Raw genomic sequence first — 18341 nt, forward strand, 5'->3', positions numbered from 1 at the left:
CTTGTGGGTCCAGGCATTGAAATTTTAAATTGATTTGTTTAAATGAATTATTATAGGATAAATAAGTATTTTTCTATGTAAAAATAAATGATTAATGGTAGTGTTTTTATTTTTCAAACCATTCCTCCATGTTTTCCTAAAACTAGTTGAGAAGTACCTATCCATTGTCACTTATCTGGTTTGTGTGACAAAGGAATTTCCATATTGATTATGTGCCTAGTGTATATGAGTAATTTTAGAACAATACAACAGCCTTGAAAGCCTGGTAGTTGAACTACATGGACTAAATTTCCTTCAAGCTAAAATCATGGTAGACTAGCACATGCCTTCAAGATATTGGCAATGATAAATTAGTTGTGTGTCACACTTGCCTCATGCAGTTGAATGAATTCTCCTTGAACTGAATGATCAACAAAAAGACTTCTAAAATACCATGGTCATGTACCTAAATCATATCATTGTTGTGGACATAGTTATAGTTTTCTTTTCTAATCAATGAATTCTCTTCCATATTCAATGCTATATCAATATGGAAATCTTGAAATTTCGACCTGTGACAGTTTGGTGCGACTAGTCGTTCATGTTTCCTATCACCTTTTTGCAGAAACAAGGACTTGGTTTGTGAGAAATTTACAACATTAGTTCATCATTCTATTGTTTCCTAATTCTTTCCATCTTGCATTTTTTGTTGATGAATTAGTAAATAAGATTCAATTCTCAAAAGGCATAAACAAATGCAAATTCCATTGTGTTCCAAATGCCATGTGAGTGATGCCAATGTCCCCTTGAGATTGGATGCATTCTGGAAAATTCCATGAGTAAAGGGGTACCCATGCTTTTTCATTGACAATGCTTCTTTAATAGGATAAACCATTGTACATCTAGAAAAGATGTAATGTTGAACACCATGGTATAATTAATCAGTGGACTTTGTGGAAAAATGTGTTGTAATGACGAAATTTGAACAACTCTTACTTTCTCTAAGATAATTTGAGAAAATATAATTTTTATGAAAGATCTCACACACATAATTTGGGTTCACATTATTTTTCATACTTAAATCCTAGCATTGATCACATAGTAAGACTTTCCTTCAGCAATTAGAACACAAGAAACATGTAATATAGTAATAAAAGTGCCAACCACCTTGATTTGACATCTCTCAATGCTCGTGAATAGAAGAAATTGATGTTAAGGATTGAAAAAGTAGAGTAGAAGTGCTCTTCTTAATATTATCAAAGAGTTAAAAAGAGTTAAATAGATTATATAGCATACATAAACATTAAATAATTGAAGTAGAAGTCAACTAAAACTCAACTATTGGGCTAGAATCAATTATGACACTTTGATTGACACCTAGGAGGTCATTGGAAATAGTGTCTTGGAGGATCCCCTTAATTACTACCACAAAATAAATTTAAACTAACATACATGGTGATGTGAGTCTCTGCTAGGCTTACAATTTTAGAATTTTTTGACATGAGCTACATTTCTTTTTCCTTTTATTCTCTTCCAAATGCTATATCCTCTAAATTATTAAAATTTTTTATTTTTTTTGTAGGTTTTAAATTTCATATTCTTAATTGGTGTAACTCTTCCATTGTTCCAGGCTGTCTAATAATTTCATTGATTTCTTCAAAAAATGGCATATATGTAGACTTCTACCACATGTCATCTCCAAGAGTATGATTTTCATCATAAATTTTTTGTTTGTTTTCAACATTCATTTCTACAATTTATATGCATACTTTATCAAAAAATGTTATTGGAAGTGATGTTTCAAGGAACCTTATTTCATCTTCAAATGGTGTTTCTCCTTCCTAGTTGCTACTAACATCTACACATTCAAAGTCAAGGTTAAGTTTACAAATATTTGCAGAACCATATTCTTTATGGTCTACAATGAGATATTTATTTTCTTGTGCTTCCTTCTTTGCTTCTGTCATTTCCTCTTATTTACTAACCTCTGCTTCTTCAAATAGGATTTATTCCAATTGGTTTTCAGAACCAGTAGGCTTCTCTCATCAAACCAATTAACAATTTATCAATAAGATCCTTTTGTTGCATCATATGCAAAGTTTCATCATTATCCAAACCGTATTCATCAAACTTAACATCAGCAAATTGAATTGTAGGATTCACCATAACACTAGTTGCTCCTATGACAACTTCATTGTCATCAACAAGTACTATTTTTGGATTCACAAAATCATAATCCACTTGTGGTTGTGCCTAGCGTTTCTATTCACTAGCATCTGTGTGTTATTTCTCTAAAGATGGTAACATATCATCATCATTTTTATCCACTTTGGGGTGGGACTGGACAAAATCTTCATCATGTTGTATATTTTCTACTATAGATCCACCTTCATCTTCACTTTAAATACTCCCCCTTACAAAATTCCTCTCAAGAGTGTCCCAAGTCTTTTTTCTTCCACTTCTTTCAAATAGATCTCAAACAACACTTTTTATTGCTTCAAATTTATCAACCTCTTGGCTTTTCCCATTTGTTGAGTGTTGGTTGAATTCTACTCAATAAGAAAATTGTCTTTCAAACATAGATATTTTATGCAATAAAAAAAACTTTAAGGTTTCTTCTGTGCTACACAACTTTGAACAAATTAGACTATGAGCTTTGTCTTTGTCTTTGGCTCTCGCTCATGGTGGCAACATGCAAGAATGGTGGATCAATAATCTCAAATTAATTCACCTTCAACACAATATTTATCCAAATTTCTCACAAGATAAACACTTCCATACATGATTTCACAAAACCATTTTTTAATTGAATGCCATTTTTTCAAATAAACTTTGAATGTCTTGTTCTAAAGTTGTTTTTCCTTTTCTAATTAAAAAGGAAATTTCATGAAACCAAAATCATGTGAGCCCTTTAAATCATATGAATTTGTTTCACAAATAAAAGACTATTTTTTCAAAATAAATGAAAAGCTCCCTTTTAAAATATACATAACTTTTTAAAAGAATATAACCCTTTTTAAGCTTTGTTCATCCAAAACAATTGTTTTTCTAAAATAAATGAAAATCCCCCTCTTTTAAAATTATAAGCTTCCAAATACTTTTCAAGCAAGTTTGGCTTGATAATACATTTTTAAGCAACGCTTTTTGGAAAGAGGGAAGCCACTTTTTAAGAAAATGAAGAGCCCTTTTTAAAATCAATACCATCGTTCATCCTAGAAAATTTATAAAACTAACCGGTGTGACTGTGTGATGTGTGCTCCCAATATTCTTCGTGTTGTCCCTTTTATTTATAGACTTTTCTCATCGTATTTTTCGACACACATGAATAAGATTTATCGAGCAAAATTTATGTTTTTGAACTTTGTCATTTTCACCGCATCATCTCCCTCAGTAGGGGTGCGATGGTCACCACGAAATTAAAAAAAAGATAGCTTCTTATGGCCTTCTGTTTTAGGTGAGGAAACTATTGACTAGCTTAGTACAAATAGGCTTTCTTCACAAGTAGCTCACTTTTTCACTCTTTAAGATCACCATTTCTGTGTTACAATTTTTTAAATTCTTGGGCACAACCATTTTACTCTTACATTCATTGCTACTTTCTAAAGGAGTCTTATGCAGGCTGCACACTTCTCTCTATTACTCTCAAGGAGTCTTGTGGAGTCTAAGCTCTAATACCATGTTAAGGATTGAAAAATGTGGAGCAAAAATGTTCTTCTTAATATTACTAAACAGTTAAATAGATTACATAGGAGACATCAAAATTAACTAGTTGAACTCAATTGAAAACCAAAATTGAACTAGAACTATTTATGACACCTGGATTAATTTCTCCAAAAATTAATCCAATAGTTGGAATTAGTTTCTCCAAAATCTGAAACGATATGTTTTATGTTTGTTTCTTCTCCACAAGACATTGGAGCACCATAATCAGTCACCTTTAAATCCCAAAATTTTACACTTTTCCATATAATTTCCATAATTGCACAAATTTCTATTAATAGACTATAGATGCTAATGGTTGTAGTTGTTTAGAATGAAGCCTTTTTTTTTTTTCTAGCATAGATTTTTAACGATCTTTAGAATATTGAGAATAATCAAATATTAATTTCTTTTGTTGAGTAGTTTTTTTTAAATTTAGTCATGTGCATATCTTGGACATATTTGATCTCTTGTGTATCCCTATTTTTTATAATAGGAATTTTCTCATGTTTTTCCTAAATTATATGAAGAAGATTGGAATTTGACACATATTTTAAGATATGTAATTTCACTATGAAGCAACCACTCCATTTGTCTAGTTTCCATAAATCCATGGTACTTTTAGAATGCACATGACCAATCATCTCAACTACACCGCTGAATTGACAAATAACATTAATTGAGGAGAACAAGAATAATGCATAGCTTCCTAGATTTCGTACTATATGTTGTGTATCATGATCATAAGCCTTATCTAATATCCTATTACCATTGGGGATGCTTGACCATGCTTTATATTTAATATACTTATGGCATCATCCTCGAATATTTTATCACAAAAAATATCAGGCATGATCATAAATAGTAGGAGAATCAAAGAGGTTATACTCATCTATCACATTAGCAGGATATAAGCTTCATTATTTCATATCACTTGATCTGTTCTAGTATTTGTGACACCAGCTAGAGATATCCACTAGTTCATTATCTTTTTAATATGAAGAATCAAGTTTGTTCATTTGACACATCTCAACTACTATTACCATTAAATGGGGATCTTGTGACTTGTATACTTTCATTTAGCTTCTTAATTCCTATGCATCTATGCCGAGTGAAGTTTAAATCTATAGAATTAGTAACTAATAGTACAAGCACCTTCAATTGATTATAATAAGGAGATATCTTTCCAAGTGAAATGTAAGCTTTTGTTTGAATTGGACCTTGAGTATTAACATCATGCTATTGGTTTAGCTATAGAGCTTTATTCATTTTCCTTTGATTCTCAGGACTACACATTCTAAATCATTGTTTTGTAGTATGTCCTGAAGGGATGAAAGATTATTGTTTCTCTTCACATGATAGATTTGAACTTTTTGAGTTTTGATCAAAGTTGGTTTCCCCAAAAAGAAGCTCGCCCTTGAAAATGGCATGATTAGATATCGTTTTAGCGAAGTGACCTAGTGATGGGATGGTAGGATATGTACTTACATTGGTTCCATTTTCATTCATCATATCAATAACCAATTGCCTTGGTTCACGAGCACCAAATAGTAGAACACACTAACCAAATTATAAAGATGGAAAATAACTAGCCGATGAAACTGAGTGTTGGTACATTTGAGCATTATAATAGGGTTCATGACTGATAAATTAGCCTTCCATGCCCAATACAACTCCTAGAATATATGGATTTTATGGACTTTTAGGGTTTTTTGTGCGTACCCATAATGAGGTGTATTGTATACTAAAGGTACATTTTCCTAATGAATTGTAGCATATTGAAATTAGTGTTAACAATCCAGACTAGCCTGGAATGAATGGGTAGATTTGATCATTTTTCAGCAGAAATTGGTCTTAGTCAATATCATGGATTGGAAAAGGATGATTTAGTTCTTAACCACTTAGTTCTTGTACAAAAATAATCAGTTCAATAAGAAATAAACCATTTTTCAGCGAACTGGCTGGTTCAATATCAAACTAACTAGTTTTGTACAATGCTACCACATACCCTCGAATGAAAAGTAAATAAATAAAACCAATAATTTATGAATTGGCAATCCTATTATTTAACCATATTTCTCTAATAATACCATGCAAGTAATGGTAATGTTAAATTCTTAAAATATCATCCCTTTACTTATATTTTAAACATTACCATTAATTGACTTAGGATGTTTGGCAATCGTTCTGACCTCATTGGATTTCATATGGATAAAGTGGACTTCTATATCCCACTCAAAACACAATGGACTTAACACTTTTCAATATTTCTGGATTATGGGAATTGCAACTTTTCCATTGGATATTATCAGGGATGAGGGTATGGAAATTGTTGAAAAGTGTAACTAGGTTTGCTCTTCATAATGACATGTGTAATTGTGATTTTATGTAATTGATATAAAGAAGAAAAATAAAAATTTTATTGTAATGTTTGTCTCATGGGTTTCATGATCAAGGAATTTTAATTTTAGTAATGGCTCCAATGATGAGCCCTTAGGATTTGTCGAGAAGTCAAATTGAGTCAATGTCATGTATGAAGTACCCTTCTTGGGCATGTCAAATATTTGTATAAGTCATTAAAAGAGTCAAAAGACCCTCCAAGACAAGCATAATCATCTCCTAGCAAGTCACCCTTCAATAAAGTGATGAAACCTCTTCAAAACACACATTGACCTAGCTTAGTGTCAAGTCAACTTATTATCATGGGAAACCACTATAAATACGCATCTTGGCCTCATTTCAGAACACATAATTTTTGACAAGAAGAGGACTGCAGTAGGAAGTGTGAAATCACATGAAGGAAGCCTCTCTCTCCAAATGAAGAATGAGATACTAAAAGACAAGTTGGTTTGGGGTGTTTTAAGGGATAACACCCATCACACGTGTGAGGGGAAAGATCATATGCTGCAAGGGAAGTCAAGACTATAGATCAGTCATCATAGAAGGTTGATTCAAGCAAGAGGAAATGTCTAGAGGGAAATCCTAATTATGGTAGAATAATTATCCATCCTATATGAAGGAATTAAGGGTACTTCCCATGTGGTAGGGTTTTTAAGGAGATCTAGAATTTCAAATCTAAAGCAAGAGGTTGAAGCTAAATTATAGTTGAGATACAAATGAAGGCAAGCAATTATACCAAGCGTTGACTTGGGCATGAAATATAAGTAATGTAAGAGAACTTATTTCTTGGTCTTGGAGTGTAAAATAGGTCAAGGGTCATGGTCCTCGTATTCATCAATTGAAATCTCTATAAGAAGAAGAATTTTTTATGGTTTTCCTCTTCAGTGGGAGAGGTTTTGGCCTTGGCTGATAGCCTAAATTTTGTTTCTCTTATCTCCTTATGGTTTATGCATTGGTAGTTGTTTGATGAAGAAGAACACTAATAATTTAAGTAAAATAATATCCTACTCTAAGAAAATAAAAACATTCACAAGCAATTGTCCAATGAAGATAAATCACTTAATCTCGATGCCCTAGATTTCTCAACATGGAAATAAAGCTAATGCCACAAAGTCAAGGAAGGGCATCTAATTAAGGGAAACTCAAGGATAAAATCTTGAGGAAGGAATCAAAGTGATTCTAGAATATCATCTTCAAGTCAAGATCTACATATAAGTGTCAAAACCCCATATCAAAGAAGAAATCTACACCAAAACAAGTCTTGGAATCATCATCAAGAAAAAAAGGCCAAGACCTTACATCTACTAAAGTGAAGAGATATATGAATGAAGGTAGCTTGAAGTTTATTCATCCAAGTGAATCACTTCAACATGAGTCTCAAATAATCATCTTGAAAAAACTAAAAAACGTAGAAGCATTCCTTGGATCCGCTCTCAATTAGTTTGAAGTTGAAGTTTCTTGAAAACTATTCATCCAAAGGATGCTAGATCAAAAGGAGTTGTCATCAAGATTATAAGGTGATCCGTCTCACATTGAAGAAAGGTACTTAACTTTTAATAAATCACCAAGAATTCATCATTGATCTTCATCAACAAAGGCATGACCATTGAAGGATCCAAAGATATCTCACTCTCTATGGGATCAAGGATCATTCTTGAAGAAAACTACCTTTATCAAGGAGAAGTTTTCTATATTCTATATCATTGTCAACATCGAGGAAGCAACAAGAAGAAGGAGAATCCTCAAGTAATTATATTTATGTCCACATCTGAATTTTTCAAAATGTCTTTTTGTAAGGAAAGCAACAAATTTGTTGGGGCTTCAAACTATATTGCATGGAAGAAAATGAAAAATATGAATCTCAGTACAGGGAAAAAAGTGATTAGTGATGGTCAACCTTGTGACAAACCTTTAAGGTCCATCACCAATGTCACATATGGTGACGGTTTTTAAAAAAATTATTGGTGTAAGTGTATATAATGATGGTCCTTTAAGGTTTGTCATCAAATCCATTTTCAATGAGACTTTTAGTGAGGGTTGTTAAAGGCCCATCACTAATTCTCTCTTTGGTGAAACTTCTAGTGACTATATTTTATTGGCCGTCACCAAAGATCTTTTTGGTTACTTTTGGTGACAGTCAATGATAATATATTGTGAAGATTCTTAAAAGATTGGGGTTGGTGGACTACAAGTCCATGACTACCCTCATGGAACTTAACTTCAAGAAGTTATGTGGAAGTGTTGTTGGGCCCAATTTGGGAAATACTTCTGAGTATTGTCAACTCATGGGGGGGCTAATGTTCTTGGTGAAATCTTATCTAGACATATGTTTTGTAGTGAATAAATTGAGCCACTTTATCGTTGAGCCTCATCACATACATTGGATTGCTGTCAAGAATCCCTTGAGATATCTTCAGGGCACAATCACTTATACACTGAGATACACTTTTAGGAATGTGAGGCTACATGGTTACTGTGATGTAGAGTGGGCTGGCAGTGTGGTGGATCATAAAAGTACATATGGATGTTTCTTCTCTCTAGGTTCTCCTTCGATATCATGGATGAGTAGGAAGCAAAAGTCGGTTTCCTTGACCACCACTGAGGATGAATATATTGCCGCAAGTTTGGCCTCATGTGAAGTTGTTTGGTTGAGGAATCTCTTTAGTGAGTAATTTGGACATGTGTTGTTTGGTTGAATTTGACTAGCTTTGACCCTATTTGACTTTAGTTTTGTGAGGGAGACTTTTTTTTGGGAGACCACAATTTTGGGCATGAAAACCAAGGTTGTTTGCCCCTACCATTGACAACCCTAGTTCTCGTTGTTTCGTTGATTTCTACTGACCAACTTTGACTAGTTATTTTCCGACTGTTATGGGCTGCACTATCTAGTTGTTGGAGGCTGAGTTGACCAAAGTTGACCGAGCTATTTTGGAGGTCTATTTCAGCCTTATTGGCCAATGTTGACCTTTTGGTTAGGACTTTCTTTTTCTATTGTTTTGACTCATGAAATTGGGTAAGTGAATATTGTAAATTGTACTCTCTTTGCCTACTAAAATTTTGAAGAATTATAAGAAGAATTGATCAAGGGTTTCCCCACATTGGGGTTTGTTTGTGGCTGGTGCCATATCTTGTGTCCTCTTGTGTTGGCTTGTCTTCTACTGTTATTTTTTATGTTCTAACTTCATTTTACTATCTTGATGATGTGATTGCTGATTTTGGATATTTATATTGGGCTAATAAAGAATTTTAAGTAAAATTGCTCTTATCATAGAACATACCATTATTATAATAAAATTAACAAGTGGGTATCTGAATAAAGCTTGGCAGTTGGTGCCTCCTACATGTTGGTGTTTGCATAAATCCAATGAGTTACAAGCTCATCCTCCCAACAAATTCATGAAGTTGGCACTTCATTTCATGATTTTGGTAAGTTGATCACATGTCTGCAAAAGAAGGGAGTTGTTGCTAACAAACAATCCAATGGATTTGGAGCTTGTTGTGTGGTGGTGGCTCAAAAAACAATCTGTAATAGAATATGTGTTTATTTTTACCTCAGATAACAAACAAGCTATGTGTTTTTTCTCTTGCAAGTGTTTCCACATTAAACATATGTGTCCAATGTATATAATTCTCATGGTGTGTATGTTCATGGTGTTGATTTCTATTGTTGCAAATGATATGTTGTTGATTGGCCACATCAACAATTGTCTAGTTTGAATGTTAAATATAAATTGATAGAAAAGTAAATTTATCCTTAATATTGGCTCATCCCATGCTCTTAGTATTAACATTGTTTGTTATCCTTTTCACCATGTTTCCTTATAGGTGTCGAAGGTAGAGCCAAGTTGTTGTCGAAATATGTTGGAAGAGATAGTTAAGAGATCAACTTTTCTCAATTTGGATTGATAGAGGTTTGTGTCTTTGTGGCATGGGGAGGGACATGAGATGGAACTAGAGAGAGGCCAAAATGACAAAATTGGAGGTTGTATGATTTGTCAACATTGGACAGAGGTAGAAAACATTGAGGGTGAGAACTATTTGGGAGGAACAAGCCAAGGTCCCTGACCTCAACCTCGGTTAGAACCCACATGAATTTGATGCAGGGAGAAGTGGTTGTTATAATAGTTGTTGACCCTCAACCATGTCCATGGTCTGACCTATAACCTTAAGCTAGAACATAACCTCGACCTTCGATGGGGTCTGTTATCCTCCACAATATCCTAGACAGAGGATGAGATCGATGGAGGTAACCTCAAACCAAGCTTTCAATTTGTTAGTTATTCCTACCAAACCAAAGAGTGATTTCAATATGAAATAACAACCAAAGGTTGATTGGAATGAAAAATTATATAAGGCTAGGTATGCTAGTGTCAGGTAGGATTCAAGCTTTTATGGTTTTGATGTTGGATTAGGGATGAGAATGAGGTAGCTAGGTCAAAGTATCAAAGGGTTACAACAACAAATATATGGAGGAGAAAGGTAGCAATACTTTTTGTGATGGCTTCAGGGTTTTTTCGATGTAGTGTAGGGTTTGAAAGAGTAAGAAGGTCTTAATGAGAATGTGCACCATGAATTCATTAGTTAAGAAGAAAAATTAGACAGAATGTCTTTCCCATCAAAACAAAGCTTACATGAAAATTATTCTCCTTATAAACTTTTAGAAAAATCACTGAAGAGATAAGCTATGGAAAGGAGAGATGTATATCATTCATATAAAACTATAACAGAGAAAATACATTTTCAAAAACTCATTGCACATGAATTCCTAGATAATAGTTGCAACTACTCATTTGATTTCCTTAATAAGGAGTTGAAGTACAAACTAAAAGTGTTCCAACCTCTCATGTCCAACCCTCCAAATGACTAAGAAAATGATACATATCAAAACAACATCTCCCTTCTCTCAAGGGTTGAATCCATGAGTGGTGGAGTTATTCCCAAACTATCTCTAACCATAACCTAATGACCATGGATGTTAACAAACTCTCGTCTTAATAGAAAAAATGATACATTTGACCATAAATTTAAACATTTACAACCATGTATTTACTTCACATTCACTCTAACCAACCTATTTGTACCCCTTTCCATCATCACAACAAAAAAAATGAAAAATTACATCAATGGAGGTCATATGTGCACTAAGTCAACTGAGGAAAGTATCTTTCAAGTGAAAACATAGCGAATTCACGCAAAAGCGCAACATGCAAGGAGAAAACACAACAAAATTGGTAGAAGTGCCTTTTTGAGGCCTTCCCGAGGTCCAAATCCTCATCTAAAAAATGATTGATAAATCTATGGATGTCTGCTACATGATAGAATCCTCAAGCACTGAGAAAGGCTCCTCCTATTCCTCCAAAACTCCATTCTCCCATAGGTACTCCAAAAACGCAGCAAGCTCTCCAAAAAGAGGGCAGAGAGGTGATTTTTGAGTGGTTTTTGACTTTTTCGACATACCAAAACTTGCTGAAATGTTTACTCCCACAAGCTAGAAGCGATGTACAAGTGATAACAAATCATAATATGCAACAAAATTTTTATTTGGAGCTCCCCATAAAAAGCACAACGTTGGGCATGTTGCATTTTTGACCTAGTGACTCTTTCAAAAATTGCTAAAAATTGCTAAAAATTCACAATTTCCAAAAATTTCTTCAAAATTGATCTAGACTTGCTCCATGAAGATCTGAGATGGTATGCTATGCTATGAGGGAAGAATTAGCAATAAAATCCAACTTAACCTTCTCTTTTTGCTCGATTAAGGTTTCCTTGAGTTTTTCCTCCAAGTGCTTAATATTGACATTGGAGGTGTGATTCCTTGTATAGTAACGAGAAACCATATGTCTTTGCAATTTGTTGTCTTTTTTGGCCCCCTTAAGGATATTTTCCAAATGGAAATTCACTTTTTCAAGCCAAAACCCCCCATTTTGATTGATTTGTGCTGCAATTAGGTCATCTAAAGACATTTGATCTTTGGGTGGAGATTGTTCTCTTTGTTGTTGAATTGCGCTTTGGAGGCCTATAGTATTTCACCTCTTCCTTGTAACCTTCTCTTGATGCTCATCTGAATCATCTATGTCAACTACTTATTTTCCCTTTACATCTTCTTTCCTAACATCAACCTTATGCTTATTCTAGAGAAGTTGATTTACCTTCAATTTCTTATTCTCCTCCTCTAGGAATGAAATCATGAAATTGACCTTAGATAAGTTGTCCTTAATCTCGTTGATCTCAACATCTTTCTCCATGCAGACTTGATCTATTGTTCTATGATCTTCATTAACCTCCAAGTCTACTATATTAGTGTCAAGATGTAATGGCTCATCATCTTGCAAAGGTGTATGATGTTGTGATGGTGATCCATGTTCCTGTTGATGTAGGCTTGACCCCTTCCACAATGTTTGGATCAAATACAAGCCCGCTCCCTCTCTGATATATTGTAGTCACCTTAGTGCTAGGTGTCCTCTTGAATAAAATTCTCCTAGATGAGCCAATCTCCATATGAATGGATGGTGTTGGTGTACTTTGGCTAGCTGGTAGACTCAGTAGTAGAAGACAAGAAGATATTTGACTGAATGAGTGTCTCCCAAGTGGTGTTCATTTGTGCAAGCTAATGAAATACAATGATTTTTATGAGGACATGATGAAAAAGTCTGTTTTGATGATCACTTTGTCTATGCTCCACCTTCTTTTCCATTTTAGCAAAGCTCTTGTAGAGGTAGTAGGATAGGTTAAGTGGTTTTACCCCTGTGAAATGCATGCAAAATCTAACATGTTACTTGTACAACCTCGAAAATCTACCCTCACATGTAAAATACTTCATAATGACCCTCATCAATGGATCAAACTTCTCAAAGAGCTGTCCAAAAGGAAAAACATTCTTAATGGTGTATTCGTTGTGGCCTTTGATGAAGGGTTTGTAGTTTTTCACATCCAACTCTAGGCTCCTAAACCACTTTTCACCATTGTTTGGTATCCCTGTGGCTGCTGCCATGGCTTCAGTTGAAATTGTGAACCTTACCCTACAACAATGACCTTATCTCTCGTAAGGTAGTAGAAAATAGGCTGGTCAACTTGGCATGATACTTGACTTGTTGAACTTGCTCATAAGACCCTAAACACCCTACATTCTGAAAATATTGCTTGGACAGTGAGGAGGAAATCAACTCATGGGTGTTAAGTGGATCATACCTTGATACTTGACCTCTCTTCTTATAATATTTCTTTTCTTCCTCCATGTTGATAATTTGCAAGGGAAACCCTAGTGGGAAAAAGAGGGGAAGTGAGTGAGGGGATAGGATGAAGGGTTTAGGGAAGGGAAATGAGGGTAGGAAAATTTAGGGAATTAAGTAATAGTGTTCGGGAACTTTAGGAAGTGGAAAGAGATGAAATGAGTGTAGAATATATCCTAGGGAATTTTTACATAGTTCCAAATATGAAAACTGCCCAAAACCAAGCAAAACTATTAAAAAGGCAACGATCGTATCCAAATTCAGTTTAGGGAATAGAATTGCAATTTCAAAGGTTTTGGAAAGTATTTGAATGATGATGAGAGATTTCGACAGTACAAATGAAGTTTCCAATGAAGTTATAATTCTTTTTTAGGCTGTAGAATTGAATTTGGAGACTTTGAGGCTTGATTTGATAGGTGACATCAAGCGTACTTGATTCGAGTAACTTGTAACTGAAAAGTACTTGGAGCAATCCTACTTGAAGTGGAAAGTAAGATCTCAATTTGAACCATTTCAATTTAACAATTTATTCCCTAAATTCACTAACTCACATGATAGTGACAAGAATGATGACATGACTCTCATTGGATATGGATCAAAAAAGCAAATGATGAGACTAGGTGTACTCTTAACTACTTTATGAAACTTTGGACTTCTCAACCATATATTATTTGAAGACCACAATCATGACCTAGACCAACATTTAGACTTATAATAGTAAATAATGACATGACCATGCTTGGGGTGGTCACTTTGTAAACCAAGGGAGTAGTGATGACCTAGACCAACACCAACCAGTGACCACATTTTTATTTGAGGACTTGAAAATATAAAAATTTGACCTCAGACTGTAAAAAAACCTTGAAATATCACATTAAGAGGGTCTACTGGATTAGCCTATCAAGAGTGGGAACTTATTCGTGCCTCAATGTGATTGTTTGGTTGGTGCCATTTCTAGACCTTGAAGCATTAACATTTTCTTTACTCATAATTAATATCTTTCCCCAAATAAAGTTTGCATCTAATTAGGTCAAGTGATAGTCCATATAACTCTTTTCTCTAATTTTTTTATCAATAAACGACTACGATCCTTCTATACAATTCACTAATTTGTCCAACTTTCTTAGCTCCTCATATATATATATATATATATATATATATATATATATCTTCGCATTTTAGTGATTCTTGCCTTGACCTCGCCTCCACGCTGCATAGAAAGGAAGATATTCAGGAGATTCTGAAAGTAGTAACTAAAAATGAATTCTTACAATTAAAAACAACAATATAGAATGTTGGTTAGTTAGATTATATTGTCTCGAAATTTATACATGTTTTTTTTCATGTCTTGATGTTTAAAAAATATATTAATGAATTCAACATATTTAAAAATATTTAGAACTATAAACTTCTACGAATTACACCATTCAAAATTACTATTTTATGTCTTTTAAACAAATTTTAAATTTTAAATCAAACGAAACAAATCCCTAAAAAATCCAAAACTTATATCACTTTGGCTATGCTCGTTGTATTCACCACCTCGGACGTTGTAATGATCAACTTACAAGAAATTGACTTCGAACGTCATCAATTTTCAAATGAGGGAGATTACCAGATGTGAAGGCTGCAGCCAAGAGGAATGTCTTTAGCATTTGGACAAACTTTCCCCCCTTCTCAATTTTCAAATCAGGGACAGCGTCAACAACAAAATCAAGGACAACATTGGCAGCAAAATCCACAGCCACAAAGACTACCCTTACCAACTGGAAAACCATTTCTACTTTCCCAAACTCCCAATATGTGCAATCATCCCATCCTTGCCCACTCAAAACACTGAATGATTTTGCATATATAAAGGAAGTTTCTAGATTTGATGGAATGTATTTGCATATATGATAAGTTTGGGAATACCTGTGAAGTGTTTATCTAGATGAAGTGGTACCCCGTTTTTATGGACCAGCCAACTTGTATGGATAAGGAGAAGGTTGGATTTAGACCTTTCCACATAGTTTCACTAGAGAAGAACACATTGAACACCTGAGATCCAGAACAACCTAATTTTTTGAAACAACTATAATACCGCAAACAATTGAGATACCCTCAATAGATAGAATACTTAGACATTTTTTACATGTGATTCTTAATTATCTTACAGAGAGCTTGAATGTCTCAACTTCTTCCACAAAGGTTAACCTTGTTACGAAATTATATATTAGAGGGAAATGGAACACAAAAAATATTGTAGAAATATAAACACAGAAAACAAGAGAGACACAGATATACATGGTTCACCCAATTCGTGCTACATCCACAGATAAACATAGTCCTTCCTTTCATATTATCCAGCAAACTAAAGAGATACAACCTATAGCAGATCCAATGTATTTCCCTCTTCTCTCTCGCTCAATCTCTTCTCTATTCTCACTCAGAGTACAAATCTACATAGACACAATATAATTCCCTTAGATATAGAAACATATTCGCTTCTAGGTTAAAAAACCATAAATTAAACATAACTTCCATTGTCATATCTTTGCCTAATGAAGGACCTAGATTGACTATGAAATTACAACATTTTACCAGGAATTTCTACATCTATTTTTAGCTTTGAGGCCGCCCCTTATGGACCCCTGCAACATATATTTTATGGGCGATGTTTCCATCACATTATGAACTGGGGTCCAATGTGGTGATACCTCTAAATAAATAAGATAATCAGGCTCCACACCCAGCAATCTCCCACTTGGATACTGATTATACCAACTCCACTGCTACTTCATTTGCTAGACAATGACTCCACTTTAGACCTGGTTTTTTCTCATCTTCTTCATCATACTTGAAGACCAATTGAAAAAAAGCACATTCTCAGTTTCTCCTTGGTTACAACTTTTGTTAACATATCTGCAGGATTCTGGCTAGTGTGTATATTTTCCAGCATCAACTTTCCATCTTCCAACACTGACCATATGAAATGGTACTTGAGATGTATATGTTTAGTCTTGGAATGAAATGTAGAGGTCTTTGTAAGATGTATGGAACTCTAACCATCACTATATAACTTGCCCAACTCCTTCTTCTAACCCAACTCATCCAGAAACCTTTGCAACCAAATCATTTCTTTACTAGCCTCTATAGCAGCAACATACTCTGCTTCCATTATTGAGAGTGCAACAACACTTTACACTTTTGAGACCCACCTACAGTAAACACATACCGTGCTGTGCTCCTCCTGTTATCTTTATCACTTGCCATATCTTCATCAACATATCACTCTAGAGATGTGTTTGAACCACCAAAGCATAATGCTTGATTTGTGGTGCCTCTCAAATACCTGAGAATCCACTTCACCGCCATTCAATGTTCTTTTCTTCGATGGTTCATGTACCTACTTACAACTCACACTGCGTGTGCAATATCGGGCCTTGTGCAGACCATTGCATACATTAAGCTTCCAACTGCTGAAGCATATAGAACTTTAGAAATACAAGCCATTTCTTCCTGAGTCTTGGGACACTCATCCTTACTTAATTTGAAATGGCTAGTCCTAAGGTATACTAACTAGTTTTTCATTCTGCATATTAAACCTTTTCAACACCTTTTCTATGTACTCACTTTGAGACAATGTTAATTTGTGATTCTTCTGTCTCTAGTTATTCTCATACCAAGGATTTATTTTGCAACAGCCAAATCCTTCATTGCAAATGAGTGCGCCAATTTTCTTTTGAGCACATTTATTTCCTATATGTTAGAACCTACAACAAGTATGTCATCTACATACAATAAAAATATAATATAGTTTCCATCATTTTGCATTTTGAGATAGACACAATGATTAGAGTGACATCTACTACAACCTTGTTAAGACATAAACCTATCAAATTTCAGATAACACTTCTTTGGAGCATGTTTTAACCCATACAAACTCTTCTTCAACCTGCACAGTAGTTTCACCTTCCCTTTTACCTCATATCCTTGGGGCTGCTGCATATATATCTCTTCCTCCAAATCCCCATGGAGAAAGGTTGTCTTTAAATCTAACTGCTCAAGCTGCAAATCTTCCTCTGCTACTAGACTTAAAATAGTTCCGATTGAAGTCATTTTAACAACAAGAGAGAATATCTCATCAAAGTCTATACCATTTTTCTATGCAAAGCCTTTCACCACAAGTCTAGCTTTATACCTATTTCTACCTCCATCTTCTTCCTTCAACTTCTAAACCCATTTATTCTGAAATGTTGTTTTATGTGCAGGAAACATGACTAAGTCCCACTTATGGTTATGTGATCATGAGTCCATCTCTTCTTTCATGGCTTGCTCCCACTTCTTCCTAGTTTCTACCTGCACTGCTTCTTCATAACATTCTGGTTCACTAGAATGAGTCATCAGTACATAATCTAAAGAAGGAGAGTATCGTTCAGGGGCTCTAGTTATCCTGGTAGATCTTCTAACACCACTTTCAGGTGTTTGAGGTGCTTGTTGTTGTTGTGGTTGTTGTTCTGGCCATTGATCATTATGATTTTCAGGCGCCATCACTTTCCCTTTGATCTCATGAAGCACCGTGTATTCTTTGTTTTCTTTTTCTTGTTTCTTTTCCTGTAGCTGATCCTTATACAAAACCTTTTCATTGAATATAAAATATCTTCTCCTAATGATTTTGTGTTTTTCATAATCGTAAAAGTGATAACCAAAATCATTAACACCATATCCAATAAAAGTACATTTCTTTGATTTTGCCTCAAGCTTTGTTCTATTTTCTTTATTAATGTGGACAAAGGCTTCACAACCAAAAGTTTTAAAAAATGAGTAGTTTACCTATTTACCTATCTCCTCCGGAATACCACCATCCAAGGAACTTTAAGGTGCTCTATTTATTATATAAACAATAGTATGTATAGCATCTGCCCAAAATTGTAAATACAATCCTACATGCAATCTCATGGACCTTGCACACTCCATGATTATTGTGTTCATCCTTTTTCACACACCATTTTGTTGTGGTGTTCTTGGAACTTTGTTCTCTCTGCAAATTCC

The sequence above is a fragment of the Pinus tabuliformis genome, chromosome 8 (genome assembly GCF_031772625.1).
Source record: "Pinus tabuliformis cultivar Carrire ecotype Pingquan chromosome 8, CPIR1, whole genome shotgun sequence".
Taxonomy (NCBI): domain Eukaryota; kingdom Viridiplantae; phylum Streptophyta; class Pinopsida; order Pinales; family Pinaceae; genus Pinus; species Pinus tabuliformis.